The following is a 26,078-nucleotide window of genomic DNA, read 5'->3' on the forward strand; positions in this document are numbered from 1 at the left end:
TCTCAGATTGCAGTGTTTGAATGAAACATACATACTCGGTGTATTTACTTATGTAAACTCACATTCAAAGCCGTTGCCACGCAGCATGGTGAAAAGCTGATGCAATTACCACAGGAATGATTCACATGCTAATCTTTAAAGGTCTACACACATTCAGTGCATCTTTTATTTTTTCCTGATGTATCTCTCCCTTCTCTTTGTGTGCCAGTTTTTAGATGTTCCTCTCTTTTTTCTCTAACAATCATTCTTATCATTCTATTATTTTATTTTTTTGTTGTATGATGTGTATTTTTTTGCCTGCCACTCCTGGTTTGAGAGCTTTTTGCATTTCGGAAGGTTGAGTTAGAGTGGAGCACTTGCCGACATCAATAATGCTGCCAGTGATTGCTTATTCAGTAGAAAATAAGCATTTTGGGGGAAAAGTAATAAATTGATTTCACTTCTTTTAGTCTCTCTCTCTCTGCACTCTTCTTTCTCTCCTTGTCATTAGAGTTAAAGTTAGAACCACATCGCACTGAAATATCTCACTGCAGCACTCTACAGCACTTGTTTCATGTGCATGCTTCCTATTAACTTGTAAGATTTTTTTCTCTCTTTTTTTGAAACAATAGCATTTAATTTTTACACAAACACACTCTAGAAATTTAATATGGAATGTACCTTTGCCAGAAATTACTTATCATTTTTCTCAGATGCATCCACCGCTTAGGATTATAAATATGTGTCCTTTATTGTTTAAAATTTCAGAATAATTAAAATTGTGACTGCTTTTGATGTGACAACAGACTTCTTAGTCATGGTCCATTTGCTAAAGCTAATTTGAACTTCATAGATACTTGAGTGCATTGCTGCGCTATTGCGATGCTGCTACAACAATCTTGAGGCAACACTTAATGGTGATGCAAATCATTCCCTAAAGAAATACCAAGAGGCAACCAGTGTACTTTGTATTCATCTTGTTTTCTCATCATCTTTTTGGTATATGCATGTCAGGGTATTCATTCTCGTCTTTAACTCTGTTCTGCTCTCCTCAAAAAGTTATATTTCTTGACATCCCTGTTTGCCTCACCTCTCCTGAAGCAACCCTTAAGAAGCAGCACAGACCAAAAGGTAGAGAGAACTTAACATTTACAAAAAAGTGGTTTCTCTGAGGCTACCGGTTCTAAAAATACTATTGATTGTGTGCTCCATCTTATTACTCAGGTCTAGAGGTATGAATCCCGTGCTTTGCAGAGTGTCTTGCAAAAATATTCAGACCTCTTAATTTTATTTAAGGATGTGGCAGCCAGAACCAAAATGAAAATCTTAAGTGGTGCCTCTGAAGTCATAAAACTGTTAAACAGCATCTACCCGTATGCAATAAGCATAGGAATTGCTGATAAGACAGAGCTTGTCTTCTGAAGACAAAGAAACATACTCGACATGTGAGAGGTAAAATTATGGTGACGGTAATAGCCCAGCTGAAGTTCAAATCCAAAGAGGAAACTGCATCAAATATGACTTATTTTCATGTTTGTTATTTTGTTATTTTTTAAAGGTACTGGAAAATGTCTAAAATCTTATTTATGTGACACAAGATGATAGCTCATTCTTTGGGGGTTAAGAAAGAAAGCCTTGAGTTAGAAAACAGAATAAGTGTTATTGTCTGAAATGTTAACTCAGAGCAAATTCCCAAAGTGGGGAGTCTGATTACCAAAACATTTGCTTTTCACACTGACATAAGAATTTCCGCTAACCTTTTAATAAGCTTATGCTATAAGAACAACTGCTTTCAATAAAATCTTTGATACAGGACATACGTTTTTTGGGGGGCTGATTTTTTTCTTGATGTAATGCAAAGTTTACTTGATCAGATGAAGCTTAAACAATAAACACGTATTATCAATATAGTCATGAGTCTTCAAACATCTCCCAACTGAATGTCTGCAACAACAGTCGGACTGCCTCGGGATGCTGGGTATTTCTCCAGGGAAGAAGAGTGCTGTCAAAAATAGAGAGGTTTCATGGTCTAGTTCACTGCATGCGTCTGCATCAAACAACAGCTTAGATTACCTTTCTTAATTGCTTGCTCCAATTATTTGCTAAGGAGAATAATTTGGAAATATTTTAAGACCCTCTTGATAATGAGACTCATTGTCCCAGTGAGATTTACCTGTATGAAAAAGGATAAAATAAACGTTCAATTTACCATCCTCCCCATGCCTGCCCATTCATACAAGAATCTGTTCTGCATGTTTTAGTCAATGACTGTTTGGTTATTTGTCTAAGAATGATAAAAAAATGAGAAAGAGGGAGCCTGCGACAGATGGTCTTTGGTCAAAGTCCCAGTGGAGTATGAACTCTACAGATGCTGCAAGATGATGCAAGCAAGGTGTCAGCAGTTGTTTAGTCTCTTGTGTTTTAATTTCCTTAATTTGCAACAAATACAAGATAAATGCAACTGTGTTCTGACATTTTTGAAATAAAGCAGTCCTTTTTGATTTTATATTAATCCTTGTTTCCTGACTACCTGATGTTTTCAATAAAGCAAAATTATGCTTAAATATTTCTATAAATATAGCATGCTTTGGAAACAGAATTTTTCCGGCTTTAAAATGTTTCAGAGCGTAACATGTAGCTTTTTTTAGTCAGTTCTAACTAAAATTATAGCACAACAGTGGTTCGCTGGATTCAGGTGCATCACAGCTTTTAACCCTGCGGAAAGCCCTGGGCTGAGATGTCAGTGTCAATCAGTCTCATATCATTCAAAGAGCAGCATGTGGCTTTTCATGCATTTGTCTTTTTTTCCCTTCACACTTTGGGGTGTGAAGGGACAACGACAACGGTTTAAACAATTGTGCATCCATCAACAGTTAAAACGGGGCGCATTGCTGGGTGTCCGACAAGAAAAGACGGCAAGACATCCACCTTTGGTCTCTTCCCTTGTTCATTGTCCAGACAGAGCATTGGGCAACTTGGTAGAATTAATAAGGCAAGGGACTTTATTTGTAAATGAGGCATGGGAGGGGGGCTGGGCAGGAAATTAATAATTAGAGTCAGTGGCACACACTTCAACTTGTGATCAACAAACTCGGACCTGTGGAGTCTTGCCTTTTGCGTGTGCATGCACGCTTTAGCTTTTGTGTGCGTTTCCAATTAAATGCAGTGAAATTGAGAAACTTGGTCTGTGGGAATCTAATTACAAGAGTCCTTGGGGGGGAAGGGGAAATGTGTCAGCATGTCTTGCAAATGTGTGTGTAAAAAGATGAAGTGTGTTTAGGTATTTATGCAGGTGTGAATGTGTAAATATATGTTGAAATTATTATATTTTCACTAGTAACTATTGCCTTGCAGCAGAGAGATTAGGAAAATTCTTAACTATCCCTCAAATATGTCTCTGTGTCTTTACCATGCATAAATCAGTATTTTTATTTCCAGTTTTATATCTGTGTTAGTTTGTGAAATCCTTATGCTGGCACTTGTATGGGATTATTGTCTTTATGAGCAACTGGAGTCAATGAATCAGGATAGCAGAGAGGTGTTCAAAGAAACCACAACATCATTACCATTAACAACTGTAATAGCTCCATATGTCTCTTGGCTCCTGCCTGGTCTTTAAAATATGCATCTGGCAATAAAGAGAAAGATTAGACAGGCAGAGTGAAAAGAAGAAAACAATAGATGACAATCTCAGCAATCAATGTCATTTTATGGTCCGTGTTTTTTGCGTCCACCACATAAAGATTTTTTAAGGAATTGTGTATCAAAAATAAGCTTGGATTTGAGATCAGAGTGTTTTTATTTACATGCCATGCCTTTAGTCATAGTTCCCAACACAACAGACAAAAAATGCTTAACACGAATGAATGAAAGGGAGTAAAAACACAACAGGTGTAATAACAAGCAAATGTATACAACCATCAACCCCCTAAACAAATATAAGGCTCCTTAAAAAAAGTCCCAGCTTGTAATGTCTTGTCATTTTAAAATTATGCTTGCCTAACGTAAGTCTTTGACAGTCACAGAAGTACAGAATGAGGTTCTATCTCAGTCTAACAGCCTTCAGGCCCATGTCAGTCTATCAAGCTGCAGAGCACCAGATTTAACTCAACTTTTAAACATCGCCTTTCTTCAACTGAGCAAATCCCAGATCTACTGCGGGAATGTCCCAGTGTCTAAAACCCCCAAAGTTTAGAGCACCATAGAAACATACCATAATACCCACAAGGGCTTACTCCTCGCTCTAAGGCATAGTTAAGCAAGAGACAACCACAACTGTTCTTGTTTAAATCACCTTACATACTGGTCACAATCTCGCATATTAAATGTTCTACGCATACAGTTAGCAATAAGCACAGATTCATACAGTAAGAACAAAAAGCACAAAGAAATTAACTTTTTCATTACTACTTTACTCTAGTTTATTACACATTTTCCTGGTATCGTGCATAACAAGTTTACTTTCATTTTTATTCTGTTATTCATTTTACTTATTCTGTTTCATGTTTTCAAATGCCTTTATGTTCTATATAAAACTAAAGAGGCTCTTGTAATTATTATTGACAAGCAGATGAAAAAAAAAACGATTAATTCAGTAAAACATAAACAAAGATCAGATTGCACAGATACTTAAAATAGGGCATGATATTCTTTAGACTAGTGATCACTTACATGACAATTAAGAAGCATCTGCAGGTTCTTGTTGCCTTTTCACGTGAAAAAGCTTGTGGATTTCAAATAATAAAAAACCTGGAGACACTTGAGTAGATTTACCATTGCAAACAATACCTTTTTGGAAATTTCTGTTGAAAGGTCAAACTATAGTCCAATTCATCAGTTGTATGCCTCTGCACTTGCATTTCTCTGCCTTTTTCTTCATGAGCTATAATTCAAACACACAAGCATACACCCATGAGCACATACACACATACAACCCACGATCAATCAAATCTATCAGCAAATAGACAGAGTGAGGACTGACATTTACAGCCCTGCAGCTCTAAGAATTTTATGTGCATGTGTTTGCATTTCTGTGTGGGTATGTGTGTCTGCTCCTTGCTTCTCAAACAGATACCCACCAGAGTGTTCCAGGTTTGATTGAAAAAAGTGCCATGGTGTGCAAATAATTTTGTAACTAATAAAATCTGCTAAAAACATGCTAATTTATGACAGATTTTATGAGTTTTATGTTTGTGCTCTGATTTAAACTGTCACCTCATAGCAACACAGCTGAAGATAATTAAAGCAACTTTCCAACTCAATGAAACCAATTTATATGGTAAATCCTTCAAAACAATAATAGAGAGGAGTGGACACAGTATGGTAAGACCAAATGAAGATAAATAAACAACAGATAGATGGTTAAATCACTACCACAAATGAACCAAAACTCAAACACTAGAGGAGCATTAAAAACAAAAACAAAACTAAAGAAATAAACTCATCCTGAGACTTTTTTGTAACTTACAAGCACACATTTGAGAAATAGGAAGATAATGAGTAAGGCCTTTCATATTGAACAAACCTCAGTAAATTATTATTATTATTATTATTATTATTATTATTATTATTATTATTATTATTATTATTATTATTGTTATTATTATTATTATTATTATTATTATTGTAAGTGTTTCAAATGTTCAAAAGCTGCCTGAAGTTAAAACAGACAATTTTAAGTTTGAACTTCTGTTTGTGTATCAACAATGTACAAAATATTGTGTATGTTGTTTCTGAATGAACTGACTGTAAGCGATGCATGAGTAGAGAAATCGTAGAGTTTTTAAAACATCTGTATCATTAACAGTCCTGCGCAGACGTCACCGTTGTTGCAAGACAAATGTAGCTACATTAATCAGCCCATTAGTTTCCAGCAGTGGCAGTTTCTATTGTAAGTGATGATGGAGTGGCTTTGATAATGATAATGATGACAAAATAATTTGTTGTGATAAAATGGATGCTAATGATTAAAATGCCATGTTCATAATGCTGTTTTCAGCCATAATGGTGAAAAGTAATTACTCTGTGGAAAGGAGGTAAGAAATATGATGGTCTCAACTCTTGTTGATGGTTAACACAATATAATAAATTACACAGGTGAGAAGACAAGGAGGTGTAAAAAAACAAATAGTGACAAGGGGAAATAATTTATATAAATTCAAATGTACTTTGTGATGGCATCATATATTCAGAAAAACGTCTTTATTAGCATTCATTTTAAATGTTGTGTCTCTCTGTGTTGAAAGATTATACTAGTCATATATGAATGCATGACATAAACAATGATGAATTGGAATTTACAGAATGATTACAAATAATTTAATTTATATGAACTCTTTAGTTTTTCATACCCATTTCATGGAGAAAAGCTTTGTTAAATTCTAAAGTAAAAAAGCAATTTCTGTAAATATTTCTATAAATATTGTTCAGTAATTCACCTTCAAATATTTACTCTACTACACCCAATTAATTAAAATATATACTGGAAAGGGCTATGCTACTCACAAATGGAGAAAACATGAAACAGAACTAAATCATTCCAAGAGTTGCCAGATTACTCAGATTACTAATTTTAACAAACACATATGGTGGTGGTGGCGGTGATGGTATACTATGGTGGTCAGGGGCTGCCCTCCTCCTTTAGGATCTGGTTGACTTTCCATAATGAATTATTTACATCATAAAATCTCCTCCTTCTCGGAATGATGAAGAAGAGTCCTGCCATCACTTTGTGACCTTAAGTTCAAGAATAGTTAGGTTAATAATAACAGAAGAACTATGTAAGGTGGGGTATTATGCATTTTCCAGGCACGTAGTGCAATTTTATAGCATAGTCAAGTGGCTACGTTATCTTCAGTTGTTATACTATTTACAACTGTTTTCTGTGTGGCAGGAGCTCAGTTAGGAACTGAAGCTTCAAGGAGGATAAATAGGCAGAGGCACTCCAGAATGGCTGCCACTGGAGATTCAAGGATTCCTCAAACATGCATGAAAGAAGCAAACCTACACTCCAGGTATGTTTTTGACAAGGGAATAACATTATATGATAAAATAAAGCTTTAAAAAGCCACATTAAAGTTAAGGATAAGTTAATTTTTCTCACATTTCTGCACATTTTCTGTTTCAAAATAGGAAGACGCCGCCAAACCCTATAAAGTGCAGTGCACTGAGAATCTGTAGCAATGGAATATAATAGGCAGATTAGCTAGCATACATCCACTAAGAGAATATTCATGTTAGTGATTTAAAAACCTGAGACTGTACTTGATTACAATAATTGACCCTTTTTATCAGGTTTAACTGGCATGTGTTATTTCATCTGAAGTACTGTTTAAGTTTTGTGCAGATCTTGCTCAACAGGAGAACAATCTTATTAATTTAGTCTTGTAATGAGGTGACTTTGTCCAGGTTCTACACTCAGGCTTCACACCATTTATCTTCATTGAAAATCTCTGCACTCAGCTCTTTTTCCCATTGATGTGCACATTGCTACCATTAGTGATTAGCAATGTGCACAGTTAACCAACCACAAAAGGGGAAACCAGGCCACTGATAATCCTTTAGAACAAGTTAGTCCTTCCATGGAGAAATGTATCAATGCAGCTGAATCCTAAATGGCAAAATTTTGTGTTACTTTGTATTGGTTCAACAGTTCAGATATTTTAAATCTAACAGAAAACATTACTATAATTCCGTTACATAATGTTTTGTTTTGCTAGAATTAGAATGGTTATCAGCCCTGGTCTGTATTACTGTGCATAATCACTGTCAGTACAATCTTAATGAAGACAACCTCTTCCTTGCTGTCTTCAAACAAGCACAAACATGACTTTAGAGCATTCTTTTTCCTCAGTGGGCTGCATCTGGGAATACCAAGGCCTGAAAACCTGGTTCCTATCTTCAAGAAACCAGATTTTTTGGTTCAACATGTGTACAAATAAATAAAATACCGATATTCTGATATGCTGGGAAGATACCAGCCCTTAAGGATCAGTTGCACATTTTCTAGGATGTATACAGAGAAAATGATAGAATCCGATCAGAGCAGATACGTTTTCCAGAGTTAACTCGAGTCAAATGTTTCCTGACTTCAGCCAAATATGACCCAGAATCTCCGAACTGCTTACTCAAAGCTCCTTCAACAAAGAACTATAAAGTTGTTTGGCATGAGTCTTTGTGACTTTATATTGCGGTACATTAAGTGATAGCACCTTATCTCACAGGTTCACTGGTAGGAGGCACTGCAAAAGTGATGTTATGCTTTAACAACTGTTCTGGACCTCTTTCTCTGTTATTGCTTAGATTTTATGGTTGCATTATATATAACTAGTATTTATCAGTTTTGAAAACTGAATAAGATCCAAATTTTAGTTTTGTGAAAACATTCTTTGGTTGGAGTAAAAGTCATTCACATCCTTGTAAAGTTGTTGTAAATCAGAACAATTGCTGCACAAAAGATTTATAATTATAATATGTCATTTTAGAAAATTAGAACATAATTTCCTTATGATAGAAGCTATATTGACATCTACAGCAGTTACATAAATTTATCAAATGTAAAGTGAGGCTTTATTAATAATGCTAATACTTGTGTGTCAAAGGACTTACTACCATCAATAGATCATAGGAGGAGAATATTTTCTTTTCTAATTAAAGCATAATGAGGCATCAGTGATGCCTCATTATGTTTATTCTAAAGTCACAAATCTTCAAGGTGCGGTTCCGTTTATTTACTTCTATTGAATAACAAGCAGAGTGGAGCTAAATGGTGAGATGTGATATCCGTCAAAATGATTTAGTGATGGTAGAGCGGCCCTGAGATGGCCTCCCTTACTGGTGTCAGTCCTGACAGGTTACAAAACAGTCGCCAAAGAGGCCCGCCGAGGGACAACTTGCGTGCATCAGAGGGATGTGTCGCAACTTGTGCCTCAGTTTGTGCAAGAGTGATAAGAAATTTGGGCCAAATTGAATGAATATTTTACACAGAAGGTTCCTGAAGCCAAATGCAAGCATTTAGTGTGTGACTAACATAATACAATATAAAAGTGCATGCAAAGGTCATGGTTTGTGTGGGTATAGAAAATGTAATAACATTCTGCAGCATCAGTAGATAAGTGTATAGTGGCTCTTATCCAAATTCTTAAGGACAGCAGAGAGGGTATACATTTTAAAGTCTGATATTCTCTCAGAAATTTTCCATCTATCCCTTGAGTATGAGTGACAGGGATTGAAGCTACCACAGCTGTATTGAGATAGCACAAACAATTCATAGAGATCATGTCTATTCATTATTGTGTTAGCACCTGGGTTTTGCATAAAAGATCCTGCTATCAGTGTTGGCGACTTATCCATGACATGCGGCTTGTGTGCACCACCATAGATTGGTCCTCAAGGGGTTTGAAGAAGGCCAACCTGGCTTATGCCAACACTGTGACCTAATCAAACCCACACTGGGATAGAAGCACTCCAATTATTTGACATAACACTTGGAGCTACTAGATGCATTGTATCACTCACGAGTTAACTCTGGAATTTTATGCTCACTAAGCATAAAATAGATCTGTGTAGAACTGATCTACACAGCCATAAACATGATGTTATGATCAGGCCAGTTGCAATAAAGGGATCTTGTGTTAGATGTGGAATAGTTCTCTCTGCTGTGTACACAGTGCACATATCTCCAAATTGCACACGCCAGAAGTTATGTTTTTGAGGAACTGTAAGTAGAAACAGTTTGGGTTTCATGCACGTCATTTCTATTTTTGCACTTGCCTTGATACGTTCACACAGTAGAGCACCTGACGGAGATAACTGTGCAGGATGGCACCCTTCTGTATAGAAACCCTCCTCAGCTGCATACTGTCATGTAGGTCGGGGAAGCAGAAGGGAAAACCCTGTTTGCCAAACAGTAAAGGCCAAAGAAATGTCCCCTAACATTGCCATGGTCAAATCATGATAAAATCAGATTCACCACTATTCAGCCCTGTTCGAATGGCCATCACAGTCTTTGCAACCATGAGTTGGTTGTAATCCATTGTAAAGAGGGCAGTCTCAAAGCAAAAAGGAGTGTCACAAAACAATATTTAGCATATTATAGTCTTCACATAGACAATTACTGAAGTAGGAAAGCTTCTTTGAATGCCATATTATAGCAGGATATAATACAATGTAGCTCCTGATTTGATGTAGAGAAATATCATTCTCAGGATTTTGTATGCAAAGATAACTCAGATTTAGAAAGAAGGAGGACAGCATCTTGCAGGCAGAGGTGAAGTGATATGAATATATATATATAGCTTAGTATGGTAGCAGATTTCTACAGAACACTGTTGGAGGGACAGTGGTGAGGTTATTACAAGGAAACACTGAAATCTTGAGGGGGAAAGAGTAATAAAAACCACAGCACTAAAAATGACACAACTCAACTCAAAATTTCCTAACAGCACAGAGCTAAAGCTGAGTGGTTAGCATCATTAAAAAACCCAATGATTAACTTTTCATAAGATTTGGGTAAAAAAAAAAAAAACATTTACATTCAATGCATTTAAAGCTGCCTTCACAAATATTCATAAATAAATAGCCAAAATAAAAGCAAAAAATATGCATTTAAAAAAGTGGATTTTCCGTTATATCTTCCATTATCAGGTGATAATATATCAGGTTATGTTATCACATGGAATATTAAAATATTATTGGTCTCGAACAAACAAAGCTTCACCAAAATGTTTACAAAATTACTTTGTCAGTGAGGTCATCTAACACATCTATTTGCAGATTCTACCTTTGTCTTAGGCTTGCACAGCAATCTTTTCTCTTTTTGGCTCCGAGCAACCTAAATGTATTTTCAGAAAAATCGTTTTAGCTCAGTAAACACTACAATACTGTAAACACCTGTCACCTACCATGTCATCTAAAAAGACATCATCTAGTCCCAGAGCTTGACATTCACCATAAATCCACTCGTTTAACTGCAGTGCAGCATACATTCATCTATAATTGGGATGTTGGGGGACTGGGTGAATGCTGCTTGTCAACAGAGATTATCTGCTGACAACTGTGCTTACATTTGGGTTAGGCTGCACTGATGCACCTGAGCACACTGAGTGAAAGCTCCTGGATAAAATGTGATACTGTAAGGACACACAGGAGCCCTGTGCTAATGCAAACATACATCTACATATAGGCAAATACGTGGAAAGCACAGATGTCACACTGAGATCCTATCAGTTTAAGAACAAAATTAGCATATGCGAATATCAAAAATAGACTGAGCTAATAATCCCTCCTAATGTTTTAGATCCTTTTCCACATCAAAGATTCTTGTGTTAAGAAATGTTTCTTTTAAAAAATACATTTTCTGTATTGTGCTGTTTCCAGCTATGTGATTTTCTTTATGACACACCAATCTGTGGATATTAAATGTAAATAAAGGAAAAGAGATAAAAAAAAAAGAAATAAAGTCATAAAATAAACTGTAAATCTGCAGACAAATAGGTGGCTAATAAACATAAGTAAATATTGATGAGCAACAAATGTAATTCTGCCTAAGGAGAAATAATGGGAACTTTAAGTAAGAGACATTTAAACAACCTGGTATTTACAAGTAGATTATTTTTATTATGAGGTTAAATGTAAGTAGAATGCAGTATGGAGAGTTTGAGCCACAGTCCTATTAACATGTTAAAGGGCAGTACTTTATGTTTTCCAGCCACAAAGTACCATTATACACCACAATAAAGTAACCATGTTACCTTCAGTTGTTATAAAAATGCTGTATATATCAAATATGACTTAAAAGAAATTTGCCTTTGTAATTTAATGTCTTGAAATTGGGCCTCTGTCTCTTTAAGAAACTCTTGTTCTGAGACTCCACCTTCAGGAAGTTATCACTACATTTATCCTCTATTAACATTTTAACAACTTTTCTTAACTCGAGTCAAATGTTGGGATTCAAACCCAGGAACTTCTTAGTGAAAGTAACAATGCTAACAACTGTGACACTGTGCAGCTCATATACCATAATATAGAGTACTTTTACAATATATACTTACATATATACTTGTATATCTACTTGCAGAGAAACAACTTAAAAATCAAGAAAAGTGAAAAACTAAAAAAACAATGAGAATAGCAGAACAGTCTGACAAAATTAAATAAAATATTGATGCTGATGGTTTTTGTGTGTATTAAGAAATTAATCTTAAGATTCTGGTAAATGTTTAAGCATGTTTTATGCTTTCCTTGCCTTCCTAGGTCTGTCTATATTTTTAAATTACCAGCAGATACATGAAATAACAAAAAGTATCAATAGTTGTAACCCCTGCATCTCATTTATTACTCCTTTAGTTCAGCCTATGTATCTCTTTCTTTAACCCGTCACATTTTCATCACATTTCCAGACATTTGCACAGATCCTATCATTAACACTATACTGATCCCACCTAAACTGATGAGCACCTTTAGTCACAATTATAGTCAGCATGCCAAGGAAAAAAAATGAAAAAGAAACAGAGCCTGTGGGTGAGTTTTCATGAGTCAACAGCCATGCCTGCCAGTGGCATTCACAGTGACTCACATTTCCAGGAAGGGAGAAAGAGACACACAGAGAGAAAGAGATAGGTGGGCCTGAAGTCAGGACCACCTCATTTACTACACTCATATGTTTAACAAAGTGGCTTAAAGTGGCCTTAATCGTTGTTTCAAACGATTACACCTGCTGCTTTTTTTTTTTGTTGTTTTTTTTCTTTAAACCAGCTGCTGTCGAATACAGAGAGAATCATTGAGGCGAATCTTAAAATCACTTCTAAGCAGAGCAACAACAATTTCACAATTTATCTGCATGAACTGTGTCTTCGGCCATCTCTTCGAGTTATTTCCACCATGTGTTCTGTCAGTGTCGTACACACTACTGGTATTTGCCCTTCCACACTTTGCATTTCTTTGTTCTCCTTAATAGAATATCGACACCCACAGTTACCAAATCTCCTCTCAGATCCACCCTCCAGCCCCTCCTTCCCCTCCTTTTCTCTCCCACTTGTTCTGGCCTTTGCAGGAGACTCTCAAGGCGCAGCATGTGGCTGCCCTCACCGCACAATTGTCGAGCATAAACCGATCGTTTCACCTAACCTGATAATACCAGCATTCACTGCAGATGCACATGTATCCTACTCTGTCTCTGTGTGCTAAGTCCAGCCCTTTGTGTTTTTCCTCCCTCCTCATCTCGCCACTTTCTTTCTCTTCTGTCATTTCCCTCAATCATTAGACTTCCTGCACTTTCTCCTCTCTGTATTCTTCTTTGGTTTTCCTCTCATATTTGCACCATGTCCTGTTTCTCTATCACATTTTACCAACAAATGCAATTCAGTGCTCTCTACCTTTTCAACACGTCTTTTGCTTGTTGCCCAATTTGCTTTCAGGTCATTGTGACCCGATGGACCAAAAAGGAAAACAAAATTTCTCTCTTCTACTTGATATGCAGAATTCCAAAGTGCATCCATTGTGTTTTGCCTCAATGTTGTGCAAAGATGTTGCAGCGCAAGAAAAGAGGACAACATGGCCATATAGCCATCCTGCAGTGAATTTAGGAAGGCATGGTTTCTAATCCATCAACCTATGAAAAGAAAGTTCATAGGTTGATGAACCTATGAACGTTTAAGGAAAGTTTAAACTTTCCTTAAACTTTATCCCACGGCACCACAACAAACAAACCAGTTGTTGCACTTGTGAGTATGTCATGCTTTGTAATTAGGATAGAAAATCAATATCTTAAGTGAGGTCAGTTTGATGTTTGGGGTGAAAGAGATTTCCAAGTAACAATGTCATCCTACTTTAATATGTGATCACTGATGGCATGGCTTTTGTTCACTCTTCATCAAAACCAACACGAATAACAATATGTCGTACCCAAAATTTACAATTGCACTAAAATTTTTATACTGCCGCCCTGTGGCAGTCTGTACCAAAAACAGCCATTCAGGCCTGCAAAAGTTCTATCCAACACCAACTCAACGTTGACTCAGTATCACGCAAAAACTGTTAAAGAAGTTTTGACATAAAACCATGTTTTTTTGTTGTTTTGTTTGGTTTTTTTTTTTCACTTTCAACAGCATCAGTTGTTGCATGTTCTGGACTCAAATGCTGCATTCATTCCAAACACTGACTGCGGCAAAACTGAGAGGTATACCTTCAGGTTAAATTTTATTGCAAGAGGAAATGTCATTGCAAGGGAAGTTGAAGAAAATTGCATAACTCCCCCTGTAGTCTCTTACTAAAGTCAGACCAAAATTTTCTGACTAAAGAGCGTTACCTTTATGTAAAGTTTCCTTAGGATTAACCACAATTCTACATTAATCCAGAACATTATGTTTTTTTCATTGTGGTCCATTGCAGCTTTGGTCAGTTTTACTAGTCCATCCATCCATTAGCTCACATGCTTAGTGGGCTCGCTGGTGCCCATCCCCAGCGGTCAACGGGCGAGAGGCGGGGTACACCCTGGACAGGTTGCCAGTCCATCGCAGGACAACACAGAGACAAACAGGACAAACAATCATGCGCGCACACACTCACAGGGAGAACGTGCAGACTCCATGCAGAAAGACTCCAGGCTGGGATTGAAATCCAGGACCTTCTTGCTGCAAGAGAACAGTGCAACTGACTGTGCAGCACCTCAATTGTATCTTTTATGTGTCCATAAAATTATAAATGTTATGCAAGATTGCTATGGGAAACAGCATCATATTTTAAACTTGTGCAGTACAAGCACATCTGCAGCAGTTTTTTTTTACTTAACATTTCTCTTAAAGTAAGCTAGAAAAAAATTTCTAAATTAACTTTGATAATATTTTATTCCATCCCCTACTTTGTACCAATGGACCTGCAGACATTTTACTTAAGGCCTTAACTTTTAGAGATGCAACAATTTTGCTAGTTGCTTATTTATCAACAACTATAAGAAGGAAAAAAACAAATGTGTCTTAGAGAAGATGGCATCTGAGTTATGATCCTTATGGACAGAATCACGGTATGGCAGATTCTATGAAGACCTCAGTTTGGATGTGATCATACAGTAAGAATTTCCACAAATTTCTGTGTTTGCTGAGCGTTTTTCATAGCAACAGAAATCGCATTCTCGGAGGTAAAACTTAAAACATTATGCATCACTTGCCGGATCACAGTCACTGAAAATTTAAACAGTAGGCAAGACTTTTACCTCTCTACGCTCTCTTTCAGGTTTTGCAAACATATTCTTTGATAACCTCCTCCTAGTCCCTCACAGTAACATGAGATAAGCCTTTTACATCGGCAGTAGGTAACTTACCTTGACGGACATTCAAAAAGGTGTGTCCAGCATTTAATGTACAAAACAGCCCAGATATTGCCTTCTCTGATGCACCTGGTTGTTGAACACCATGGAGAAGCAATATCCACTTGTGTCTTTACGGAATCGGTGCACCCAGAGGCATTTCGGCGAGAAGAACAGCGAGGACGTCGCTGCGGTACAAAGCCCGGTTCCCCCCCGGTGGAAAATCTGGGTTCTGCCTTTGGCGACTGTCTGGTGCGCGCTGAAATTCACATTTTCACTGAACCGAGAAAAAGAACCCGAAAAAATAAAGGGGAAAAAAATCCAAGCACAGTCAGCCAACTTTTGCTTCAAATGACCTTTAGGGAGCAAGTGGATTTCAGATATAATCAATGATCAGAGTTGCACTTTAAACCGTATGCGCAGAGGAATTTGGGAACACTTATTTCCATCGTGGTCACGTTGACAGGGCACGCTGCGAAAAAAAAAGCAACAACAGTTGAATTAGATAAAAATGTTGAACCCAGCATTTTCTGACAAAGGGTAAAAATCTCTGTAGTTCGTTCATTTCCAAAGAAATGTTGCGCAATTTCCCCTTTTCTATCCCATTTCGTTCCGACAGATATTTTGGTGATTAACTTGACATTTCCAGACGTTTTCTCCAAAAACAAGGCGTGTCAGTTTAAAAAAAAAAAAGAAAAAGAAAGGAAAACAGCAACAATTAATTCCCCCCGCTGGCCGAAGCATTGCAATTTCCGAGAGAGTATCGCCGTCACTCCATCATGAGCCCAGACTCCCTCCCAGTGGAGTAAGCGTCGGAGGGGCGCATCTGTGAAAACCGGCACCGCATGCAGCCGAAATAACTCGGCAGAGGCTCGGTGAAAACCCGGTCGCATAGAACTAATTTTCACTGACAAGTTTAACATACGAGAGAAGTTGATATTTACTTGTTACGCCACGCTGTGTTGACATGTTGCATTGTCTTCGACGCATCAAACCCTCATCTTTTCATTTAATTCTTGAACGAAAGTGTGAGAAGAGAGAGAGAGAGGGAGAGAGAGAGAGGGAGACATAAACGTGTGAGAGAAATGGGGGGTTACATTTGGTGTTGCAGCAGTAAATCATTCGGTAATCAAATAAACTGAGCTAAATATTTCGAGCCCACTTTTCTAACACCAGACCAGGCCTGGACAGACGGGGTAAAGCCACGTTGTACTCTCCTTTATCTCTTTGTTTATCTTTGAGTGCATGTTGCATTTTTTCTGGAAAATCTGCACCATTGTGAGCAATTCAAAGCACACTTGTGATCCGAGGCACTAAAGTAACGTGGCATTGAGCAGGCACAAAGAAGCAGGTGCATAGTTAGGGACGCATAACCAAGTTGAGCGGTGTGTCTTCCAGCGACCGGCGAGCGCGCCTCCGCGCCGTGAACGCGGCCGACTCACGCCTGAGCAGGTCTGCATCCACACGGAGGAATGAGTTTTTGAAAAGTGCGCGCATGATCGGGGAGGAAAGAGATGTGGCCATACCTTAGTGTTCTGGAACAACCCGCGGGACATTTTATTAACAGCTTACGGAAAAAAAAAAACAATGTATGAGCTCCCGGTCTCAAATATAGAAAGAGAGTCGCAGCCGCCTGAAGGGGTTGCTTATTATGGCGATTGAAAATCATCTGCGGAAGTTTAGAGACACTGAAAAATCATTACTTCTTTTCTTCAGCGTATAGATTTTTCTGATTTTTCTTTTTTTCTTTTTTTTTTTTATAGTGCCACACAGATAAAAAGCCGAAAGGATCCCCTTTCCGGAGCTGTCCAATGTTCTGAAAATGCCTAATCAGTGCAGGTCGTTTCTTATTGCCTTCATTAGTTCGCCTTACCATCCTGTTTATTGATGGGTTCACTGGTCTGAGGCAATCTAACACAATGCAGTGCACTGCTTAGTCCTTATCCTAAATTAATAACAACGGATATCTGATTAAGACACAAATTCTGCTTATTAAGATTATCTGATAGATCTGATTAAAGTCAACTGATCAAATGTGTTTGAGCGGCTTTTCACATTCAGACATGTTTGCTCTTTGTCTTAGCAAGAACAGTTTATGATCAGTCAAGTTAGATGAAGAGCGTCTATGAACAAACATATTGGAAGACATGCCACAAATGTTTAATTGCATCAAGGTCTGTGACAGAGATAAATGTGCTTTGATCTGAATTATCTTTTTGTATTTTATTGTAGTTCCACACAGCAGTATGTTTATTGTTTAAGGCCCGCTGGAAGGCTGCGAAAGTTGCAAAGCTGCATCCTTCAACGGCTTTTCTTTCACTATTGCTCAACATTGAGCTCCATTCATCTCCACATCAGCACCGACCAGCTTACCCGTCCCTGCTGATGGAAAGCATCCCCACAGCACGGTGCTGCCAGGTGGTTACATGGAAACAAACATGAAATATCTTGGCGAAGGAAAAATATTTAGTTATTTTTTTTATGCAACAACCTTAATAGTTACATACTAACTCTACAGCTTAGTTCTCCGTGACATGTTTTGGGGTCTTCATGGAGCTCTTTTGTCCAACGTTCTTCAGGGAACCTATTTACTTATTAAGTAGCTGCTGAAGGCAACTTGTTGCACTGAATTTTATATTTAATTGCAGAGGGTTATTTTTTTAAATGCATTTTTATATTTTCACAGAAAAACTTCATTAAGTTTAATTTGTAAAAAATATTGAAATCATGCATCTCATTCCTCCCCCTTTACAACGATACAATAGTTTTGTTGATGAATCAAAATGAAAAGCTTAAAGCATCAAAAGTTGTGTAGTTTGTTATTTGACAAAGACATACATTACTTTGAAACATATTGTGGTTGAAGGTCTGCATCCTCATGGGGGATTTGTTAGCGATAAACAGTTTAGCCATAGCTTATTTGTATATGACGGGGTAAAGTACAGCATGCTGCACCGTGCAGAAAGTTGACCTGTCTCTGGGTATCAAAGCATGTTCAAAAAGAAAAGATGAATCACCCAGAGGTGTTGCCTAATGCAGATGAAAAATTGTCAGGGGATAAAATTATTTTGAAGTTTGGGGGCATGGAAACCCTCTCATGCTCTCTTCTGTTTTTCAGCTTCTTAATTTTCCCTTTTTAGACCCATGGACAGCTACAAAGCCAGCAGGGCCCCTCTGTGGAGCTGTCCAATGTGCTGAAAATGTCTCATCAGTGCAGACGAGTTTTCTTTTTGTTGCCTTCATTAGTCTGACTTGACATCATCTTCACTGATGAGTGCCGGATTTTCTTATAATTAGTCATGTTTGGATAACAACAAACCCCTGATTAAATTTCTGAATTTATTATGATATTTCTTTCCCAAACCTACTAAAATCACAATTTGTGTCAGCTTTGATTGCTCAAGTCTTTTAGATTATATCCTGCAAACTAAACACGGCTCAGTCAGATTCAGATCAGATGGAGAGGGTTTGTGAATATCACTTTTCAAGTCTTGCAACAAATTCAATCACAATTTTAGGCCTCAGCAATGACTGGTCCATTCTAACACATTAATATACTTTGATCTAAATCCTTCAATTGTAGCTCTGGTTGTATGTTTAGGATGTTGTGCTGACAGGAAGTGAGCCTAGAGCCTTTTCGCTGGATCCATTTTATCATCCAGGCTGACTGATGAAAAAACACATTCTCGCTAATGATCTCTAACAAGCCTCTGAGGTGTTCACAGAACAACATTGTTGATGCTGACAATAACTCGAGTGAACTCTATTTACAATTCTCCATTTCTGGCAAAAGCTGGTTGCACTGGATTTCATTTAGTGGTATCGGAGTTAAGAGGACTAGACACAAACGCATGCCAAACCTTTCAGATTTTATTTGTAAAACACATTTCCCTTCCACTTCTCAATCATGTGCATCTTTATGATGGGCCATCACATTACATACCATGAAGATACATTTCGGTTTCTGATTGGTGTACGTCAAAATGTGAAATACTCTGCAAAGTGTTGCAGGTAAGCTAACTAGCTTCAGTTAATGAGTCAAGTTTGGAGCTTTGCAGCATGACATTGCGAAGAATAAAAAAGAAAATAAAATGAAGAAATGAAAATTGCATGCTTTCTCCATTGTGAATTCATAATTAATTCAGACCTCTATGTGCAAAAATACCCCCAGTTGCCAGCTTGAGGTAAAGTCTGTTATTCATAAGTGGTGAATAATTAAGATCTGAGTAGCACAGTTGAAAGAGAGAGTATTTGCTGACTTGTGTGCTTTGTTTAAGTTTGTACTTATAGGGCACCATAATACTTGAATTGCAGGCAGCAAATGTAAATGATAAAAGCATCCACTGGTTTAGGAATGAAAGACTTGAACATTTTTCATAATGATTAGTGACTCACATGAGGTTAAACGGAAGTAAAACAGAGGGCAGCAGTGCATCGATGGAGGCTCCATGGCATTTTTACTGCTTTGGCTGGTCTGTATGGAAAGAATAAGACTTGTAGATTGCATCACATCATGGAGCATCACGTCGCCCAATGCCAGAGCACATCCCATCACATCAGGTCATTTTATGTCACACTGCATGGCATCACAACCAAACAATCCAATAGCACACAAGCGCCATGAGTCACATAAGGTTTTGGTGTTTTTCTTTTATTCCAGGCGGTATCTCAAAGGGATGACTCATGCAGCAAGTGTCCATCCTGGGAACTGAAGAATATAAATATTGATAGTACTTGGTTATTTTTTATTTTTTTAGATGCACTGTGCATATTAATAGATGAATGACAAGACATGAATTAGGGGTTGATTGAATGTGTATTTGCTTCCAAATATATATGCAAATGAAATTAATCCTATAATTGATTATGCTTGCCAATTGAATGAAGGTGTTTTTCTTTTTCTTCTGTTCCAGATGCAGTGTTGGTGTCAAATGTTAAAAATTAAGAGATAAATGAATTTTGTAGAAATGCAAATATGCTCTGCTTTACCCAGTCAGCCGTATGCAATGAAATAATCATGAGAAATTTTAAATCTTTCATGTCAGTTTGAATGACTGTTCTGATTGAGGCTGGTTTCTACTGAGATGCTAGTTGTTTGAGCTCTTAAAAATTACTTCTGCATTAATTTGCTTTTGTCCTGGACCAACTTTCCTTTCAGTGACACTTGCTTAGCTAAACTTTTTGGTTCTTTCTTCTTTCCTCTGCTGTGACTGCATTGATTAAGCCAAAACTAACCCTTTTGTGCAAACAGCAGCAGTTCTAGGCAGTCTCCCCATATGACTGCTTCCTTTGTTGCCAAGCTGGGATTATGCAAAACAAATTTTGATGCAAGAGATTGATACAGAAAAAAAAAAAAGTTATATTTCAGACCTTTTAACAAAATACGCAAAATAAAAAATTCTCAGAATGAAAACTAGTATTTGGTTAGTCTATGTTTTTACTGTAACAACAACTAACATGCTGACATACCACAAAAAATTATTATTATGGCCATTGACTAGATCTCCCTAGCTGTGGCAAGAAGAAATAAAATCTTAGTTCGAGATGCCACCAAGGCATGTACGACCTCTTTTAAGGACTTGAATGTTTTATTGACTTAAAGGGGAGAGATTGCACAAAAACTGAGTAACACTTACAGATTGTAGTATTGGTAATATTATTATCTGATTACTTTTAGAAATTGTGGAGTACTCACTGTTTAGACCACTGTTATATTTTATTTTTTCTTTATGCTCTTTCCTTTGGTTTATTGTTTTGTTTGTATTTCCTTCTAATTCACGTAAAGCACTTTGAATTGCCTTGTTGCCAAAAATATTCAGTATTATATAAAAAAAAACTACCTGACCTTACCTAGTATCAGTCAAGCTGCCTGCTCCAGTCACAAGCTTGCAGCCAGTTGCTTAACAGACATATTGCTTGTCTTTACTCAACTGGAATTTTAAAACATAGTCATCTTAATAATAAGGGTTATGACTGGAACATTGGTTTCCATATGACTACATTTTTCACACATTGTGTCTCCCTTGTGAAAAGACTCAGATTTTATTTGGCCAACTAAAAAACAGTGCACAGCAATAGGTGGGGAAGGAGAAGTGTTGCGCTACCCTATGTAATATTGATTAAATGATACAACTAACAATGGGATAATTTAAAAGTGCAATTAATAAGAATAAGAAAAAACAATAAATTAATATATTTTTTGAAAAACAAGCTGTGCAAATCATTTGACGGCATCATTGTAATTCCAGATAATGAACTGAGGACGTAAGGCTCAAAGAAACCTGGTCTGTCGCTTGTAACCTGAGGACATTTTACATATCAAGGATCTCACTGGTGAAGAGTTCAGCTAATTAACTACTCATAAGTTCATTAACACCTTAAGAGTCATCAAGATGACATTTGTGCTAGAACTCATTGAGCCATCCGTTGGGTCTATAATTTCATTACGTTAGTGAGGAGTTCATGCAGTATACAGCACAGAGTATTCAACTAATCCACAAGGACACTAAACAACACTGAAGTAAAGCTCCCAAGGCAAACACTCAGCATGCACTTGCATCTGAAGCCACTCCAACACAAATATGTTGTGTTTTAGGCACGTCATGCCAAGAAGATTACTTCATTTTTTGTGTCTTCTTTGACCAGAAAATGTGTATTTTCGACACATCAAATGGCAAATAAAACTTGCCCTTACTTATCAGGATGACCCTTGAAAAGTATGAAGTCAAAACAGCACATCTTTAACATCATTATTACTCTCTTTTCCCCACCTCCCATATTCATCATCATTCATGTTGACACATCGTTAAAACACAGCTGTCCATAATGCAACTATCCTGACAGCGTAACATAAAAATCCCTCACTCGCTTCTCACTTTGCAATCTGCTCTTTACCTATCCTGAATCTCCCTGAAGGGACTGAGTAAATAGAAAGCTAGTTGTACTTTCCATTAAGGCCTAATTCTATTACACAGTTGCCTCTTATTGATCCAAACATTCAGAATGACATGCAAGAAAAGTAGTAAAGTGAAGCCCAGTGGAGGCTGCTGTCATCTCAGGAATGGGTGAACAAAAGCTGAGAAAGTGAGAGTTGTACTTATTTTAAAAAAAGAGAAAAAAGAAAGAAGAAATAGATTAAAGAAAACTAAATGCTGACTGCATAGCTCCACAAGGTTGACGTATTTTGATTTTAGTGAGAGGAACAGCTAACAAATTGACTTTGTTTTATAATTTAATTGTATTAATCATTTTGTAGCACAAAATGAACTGCAACATATCAACAATGCACCAACAAAGACCTTTTATGGTTTGTGATGGTGGACTCTTGCCCGCTGTGAGGTTGTAGATGCAAACACTGATTTAAACTGACAACTGGCATGTCATTTGAATATTACATTGCACACTGGAAACACATCACATATAAACAAATAGGACTCAGTAAACTCCCTCTTTTGTATGCCTGAAAGCCCAGAACTGTGACAGAAAGATGTGCAAAGACTGTTTCTACCACTGAATTACAAAGAAAGTCAAATTCAAATGTGAAAAAAGAATGTGTGAGACTGCAGTTCTGAGCTGCAAGAGATATGTTCACACCTGACTCATCTTACCCGAGGGGCCAAAGGTTTGTAAACCTGGAAAACAAGAGAGGGATTATGAAGCACATAATTCCAGAGACAGAAGAAAATGGACACTAGAAAAGAAAGGTGATGCCAAGAGGGACCAGAGTGGAAACAGTATGGTGGGGGAAGAACAGAAGATAGGAGAGAGACAAAGAATGCAAGAAAAAAGACCAAATAGTAATTGTACAAAATGCACACATCACTACTTCCTGAACCTAAAAGAAGAAAAGAAAGGATAGATTGTTCCCTGAGCTGTGAATGTCCATTCTGTCAGAAGTAAAACTCAGAGACAGTTTCTGACCAAATATAGAACCAACGACCAAAAAAAAAAAGAAAAGAAAAAGCTACCGGCAACAGGATATGAAAGAAGTATATATAATAATCTTAATAATACAGCACAAAGTTGCTGGGAAGGCAATGAAATGTGATCTGGATATCAAAATGAAGAGTCACAATTGAATAAGACTGTGGTCATGCTTACAAGGCAGAGGGACTCTATTATATTCTTAAACGAAAGAAACGGGAAGATAATTAGACTGCAAAATGACAAGCAGACTGAAACTCACGACACAGCCAGGTTAAATAAATCTACAAGCAGGTTTTATTACCAAGGCTTACAGGTAATAGACTGACAGAGGCTAAAAAATGAGGGCAAACAAAACAATTTAGAAAAAGGAAAAGTAAATGAAGGAAGAAGGGATGGATGAATGGACAGATGGATGGATCCTCCTGAGCAAGCTTCTAAAGATTCTCCCAAAAATAATTTTAGCCCTTTTTTTATTGAAATTGTTTTTGTTTTTTTTTAGGAAATAATAAAAACCAAAGCAAATTATCTCAAAGCAAATAAAATGTAAAAGCTGCAAAAACAACGTTTAATTTTGTAATAAAACATTATGGGGAAAAAAAGTGTCGACTAACATTAAATGGAACAATCCCAATACATAATTTAAAAGCTGCTTGATGAAACAAGTCAGCAATGGAACATTTACATTGAAATCCTTTCCTTGTGTTTACAAGAGCTGCCTGGATTAAATCTAATTCATCTGCTGATTTGATCAGCGACGCACACCCACAATCACACTGTGCTCGTCATCATCTCCTTCAGTGCAGTTTTGACATTTAGAACAATGTTTTATTTGACAGCTTTGTATTCCAAAAAAGCAACGACAACAGCTTGTGAAGCATGTTATTTTCTGACTATTAGAAGTGGAAGAACATGTCTGTTTTCTCCCATGAACACATTGTTCCTATATAGATATATAAGCATAAGGCATGAATCATCATCTCCCACAGCTTGGTCCTCATCTTATTTGTTTGTTTTTAACAGGACATCAAAATTTGTGCTTGTTTTTGACAGCTTTAAGTAAGGGCTGAATATAACTCTGTGTAACACTTGTAGTTCCCTGTTGGTTTATTAAACAGTTGTCCAATTAAGGGTTTGACACTGGGAGTAACAAGAGGTAACTCTAAACTGAAGCTATGTTATGACAGCTTTTCCATAACAGCACAAATTATATACTTACCATTAGCGTGATGTCTTCTATAATTATTTATTACCCGTTGCACTTTTTCAAATATTCTCCTAATTTGCTGAAATCTTATGTCAAAGACCAACACACAATTGAATAAAAATAAAAAATAAAGAAAAATGCTACAGCCTTTTTTTTTTTGTACAAATAAACATCATCCCAACCCTGCTATCTCTGTAGGTGGTGGCAGCATCATGCTGGAGGGACAATATTCTTCGGAAGGCATAAAGAAAATCAGTTCAATGGAAGATGCAACAGAATACAAGGTCGCCCCAAGTCACGTTTCACCCAGACAATATTAATTATGGATAAAGTTGAACGACTTAGATAAAAGCATTTTCATTCAAGAGAAAGGCCAACTCGGTTCACATCTGAATTTGTTGAATTTTTTTTCCAACCAATTTAACTGAGTTTTAGCAAAACAAAATAGCATGAATTTCATATGCTAGACATGTTTTAGTAGTAGTAAAAAAAAAAAAAAGTCAACAAATTTTCTTTCACTTCAGTAATTCCATTATTTGTGTTGGTCTATCACATAAAATACACAACAAGGTTTTTGTAACATGACATTTGCAAATATTAAATACAATCATTTCCAAGTCCCTATGCATCAGATGGAATTTTGCACACATTTAAACCCGTGCATTGTAGTGTGGGCTGCATTTGCGAAACCACTGCTTCCTTAATGTGGTCTGTGAATCACAAGAAAATAAAATCCAGCCGTTTAGAAACGGCATGTTTCCAAAGTGACATGTGGAGGGTAAAAGAAGTGAATGTTTTCAATGCATGAGTGGGAGATGAAGCCAGATGATTCTGAGTGCTTGGAAGTGCATTAACTGAAGAGAAATCATCAGAGGTGAAAGAACAAATGGGGAGCATTCAGCAGAGCCTGAAAGACTTTAGCTGTGTTTACAGGATGAGCCTGCAGTGATTTGGCTGAGCAGAGAGCACACAGCCTGAAGGTCTACTTCCTGCAGCATGGCAGCGTATTGGGAGGATAACCCCCTCTGCATACCACATGATAGCAAAAGCAAACATTTGCTTTTGGTCTACAACCTAAAGGACACAATGCTCCTGTCAAAACACGAATTATGACATTTTTATGTATGCTTGTTGGTATGACAAAAGTCTAAATACACTATTTGCGTCGGTCTCCATATTTTCGCTTGGAACACAGAGGCTATTAGCATTATTTCAATCATGATGGCAAATCAAGTAAACAAAAGCAACATAGGCACAGTAAATGTGAAGTGCATTTTAAATCTGCCTCAGAGGTACTGATACCAGGGATCAAGTTAAACACATAAATGCAATTAAGCAATCAATGCTTATTATAGTAGAGCACAATAAGTTATGATTATTCTGGACCTGGGTTGTTAGATGTTTGGGTTAGAAGCTTTACGACCTCTGTTGTGTTTCCTGACTGCCCCCTTGCCTGTTCTTCTTTGACAATAAAAACAGGAGCTGTTGTCAGAGCAGATCAGAACGCTCTGTGGATTGTTCGGAGGAAGAATTGGCAGAGCCTTCCCTTTTGCAAAAGCTCCACGTGAAATTCATATACGTTGTCTGTGGTTCTTTCTTTTATTTAGGTTCGAAAGGAAAATACCTATCAATTATTACTTATAATAAGTGTGTTAAACAAGGACTTGT

At 37.1% G+C, this 26,078-nt stretch overlaps 1 protein-coding gene across 6 annotated transcripts in view; it reads right to left on the reverse strand.

Moving 5' to 3' along the window:
* Nucleotides 1–16,287, reverse strand: part of LOC102230764 (voltage-dependent T-type calcium channel subunit alpha-1I-like) — a 168,675-nt gene extending 152,388 nt beyond the window's left edge. For all 6 annotated transcript variants that reach the window (XM_023348874.1, XM_023348876.1, XM_023348875.1 and 3 more), the window contains exon 1: nucleotides 15,296–16,287. The gene's annotated coding sequence lies outside the window, so the exon portion shown is untranslated. The remainder of the gene's footprint in view (nucleotides 1–15,295) is intronic.
* Nucleotides 16,288–26,078: the final 9,791 nt, after the last annotated feature.

This window comes from Xiphophorus maculatus, chromosome 16 (genome assembly GCF_002775205.1).
Source record: "Xiphophorus maculatus strain JP 163 A chromosome 16, X_maculatus-5.0-male, whole genome shotgun sequence".
Taxonomy (NCBI): Eukaryota; Metazoa; Chordata; class Actinopteri; order Cyprinodontiformes; family Poeciliidae; genus Xiphophorus; species Xiphophorus maculatus.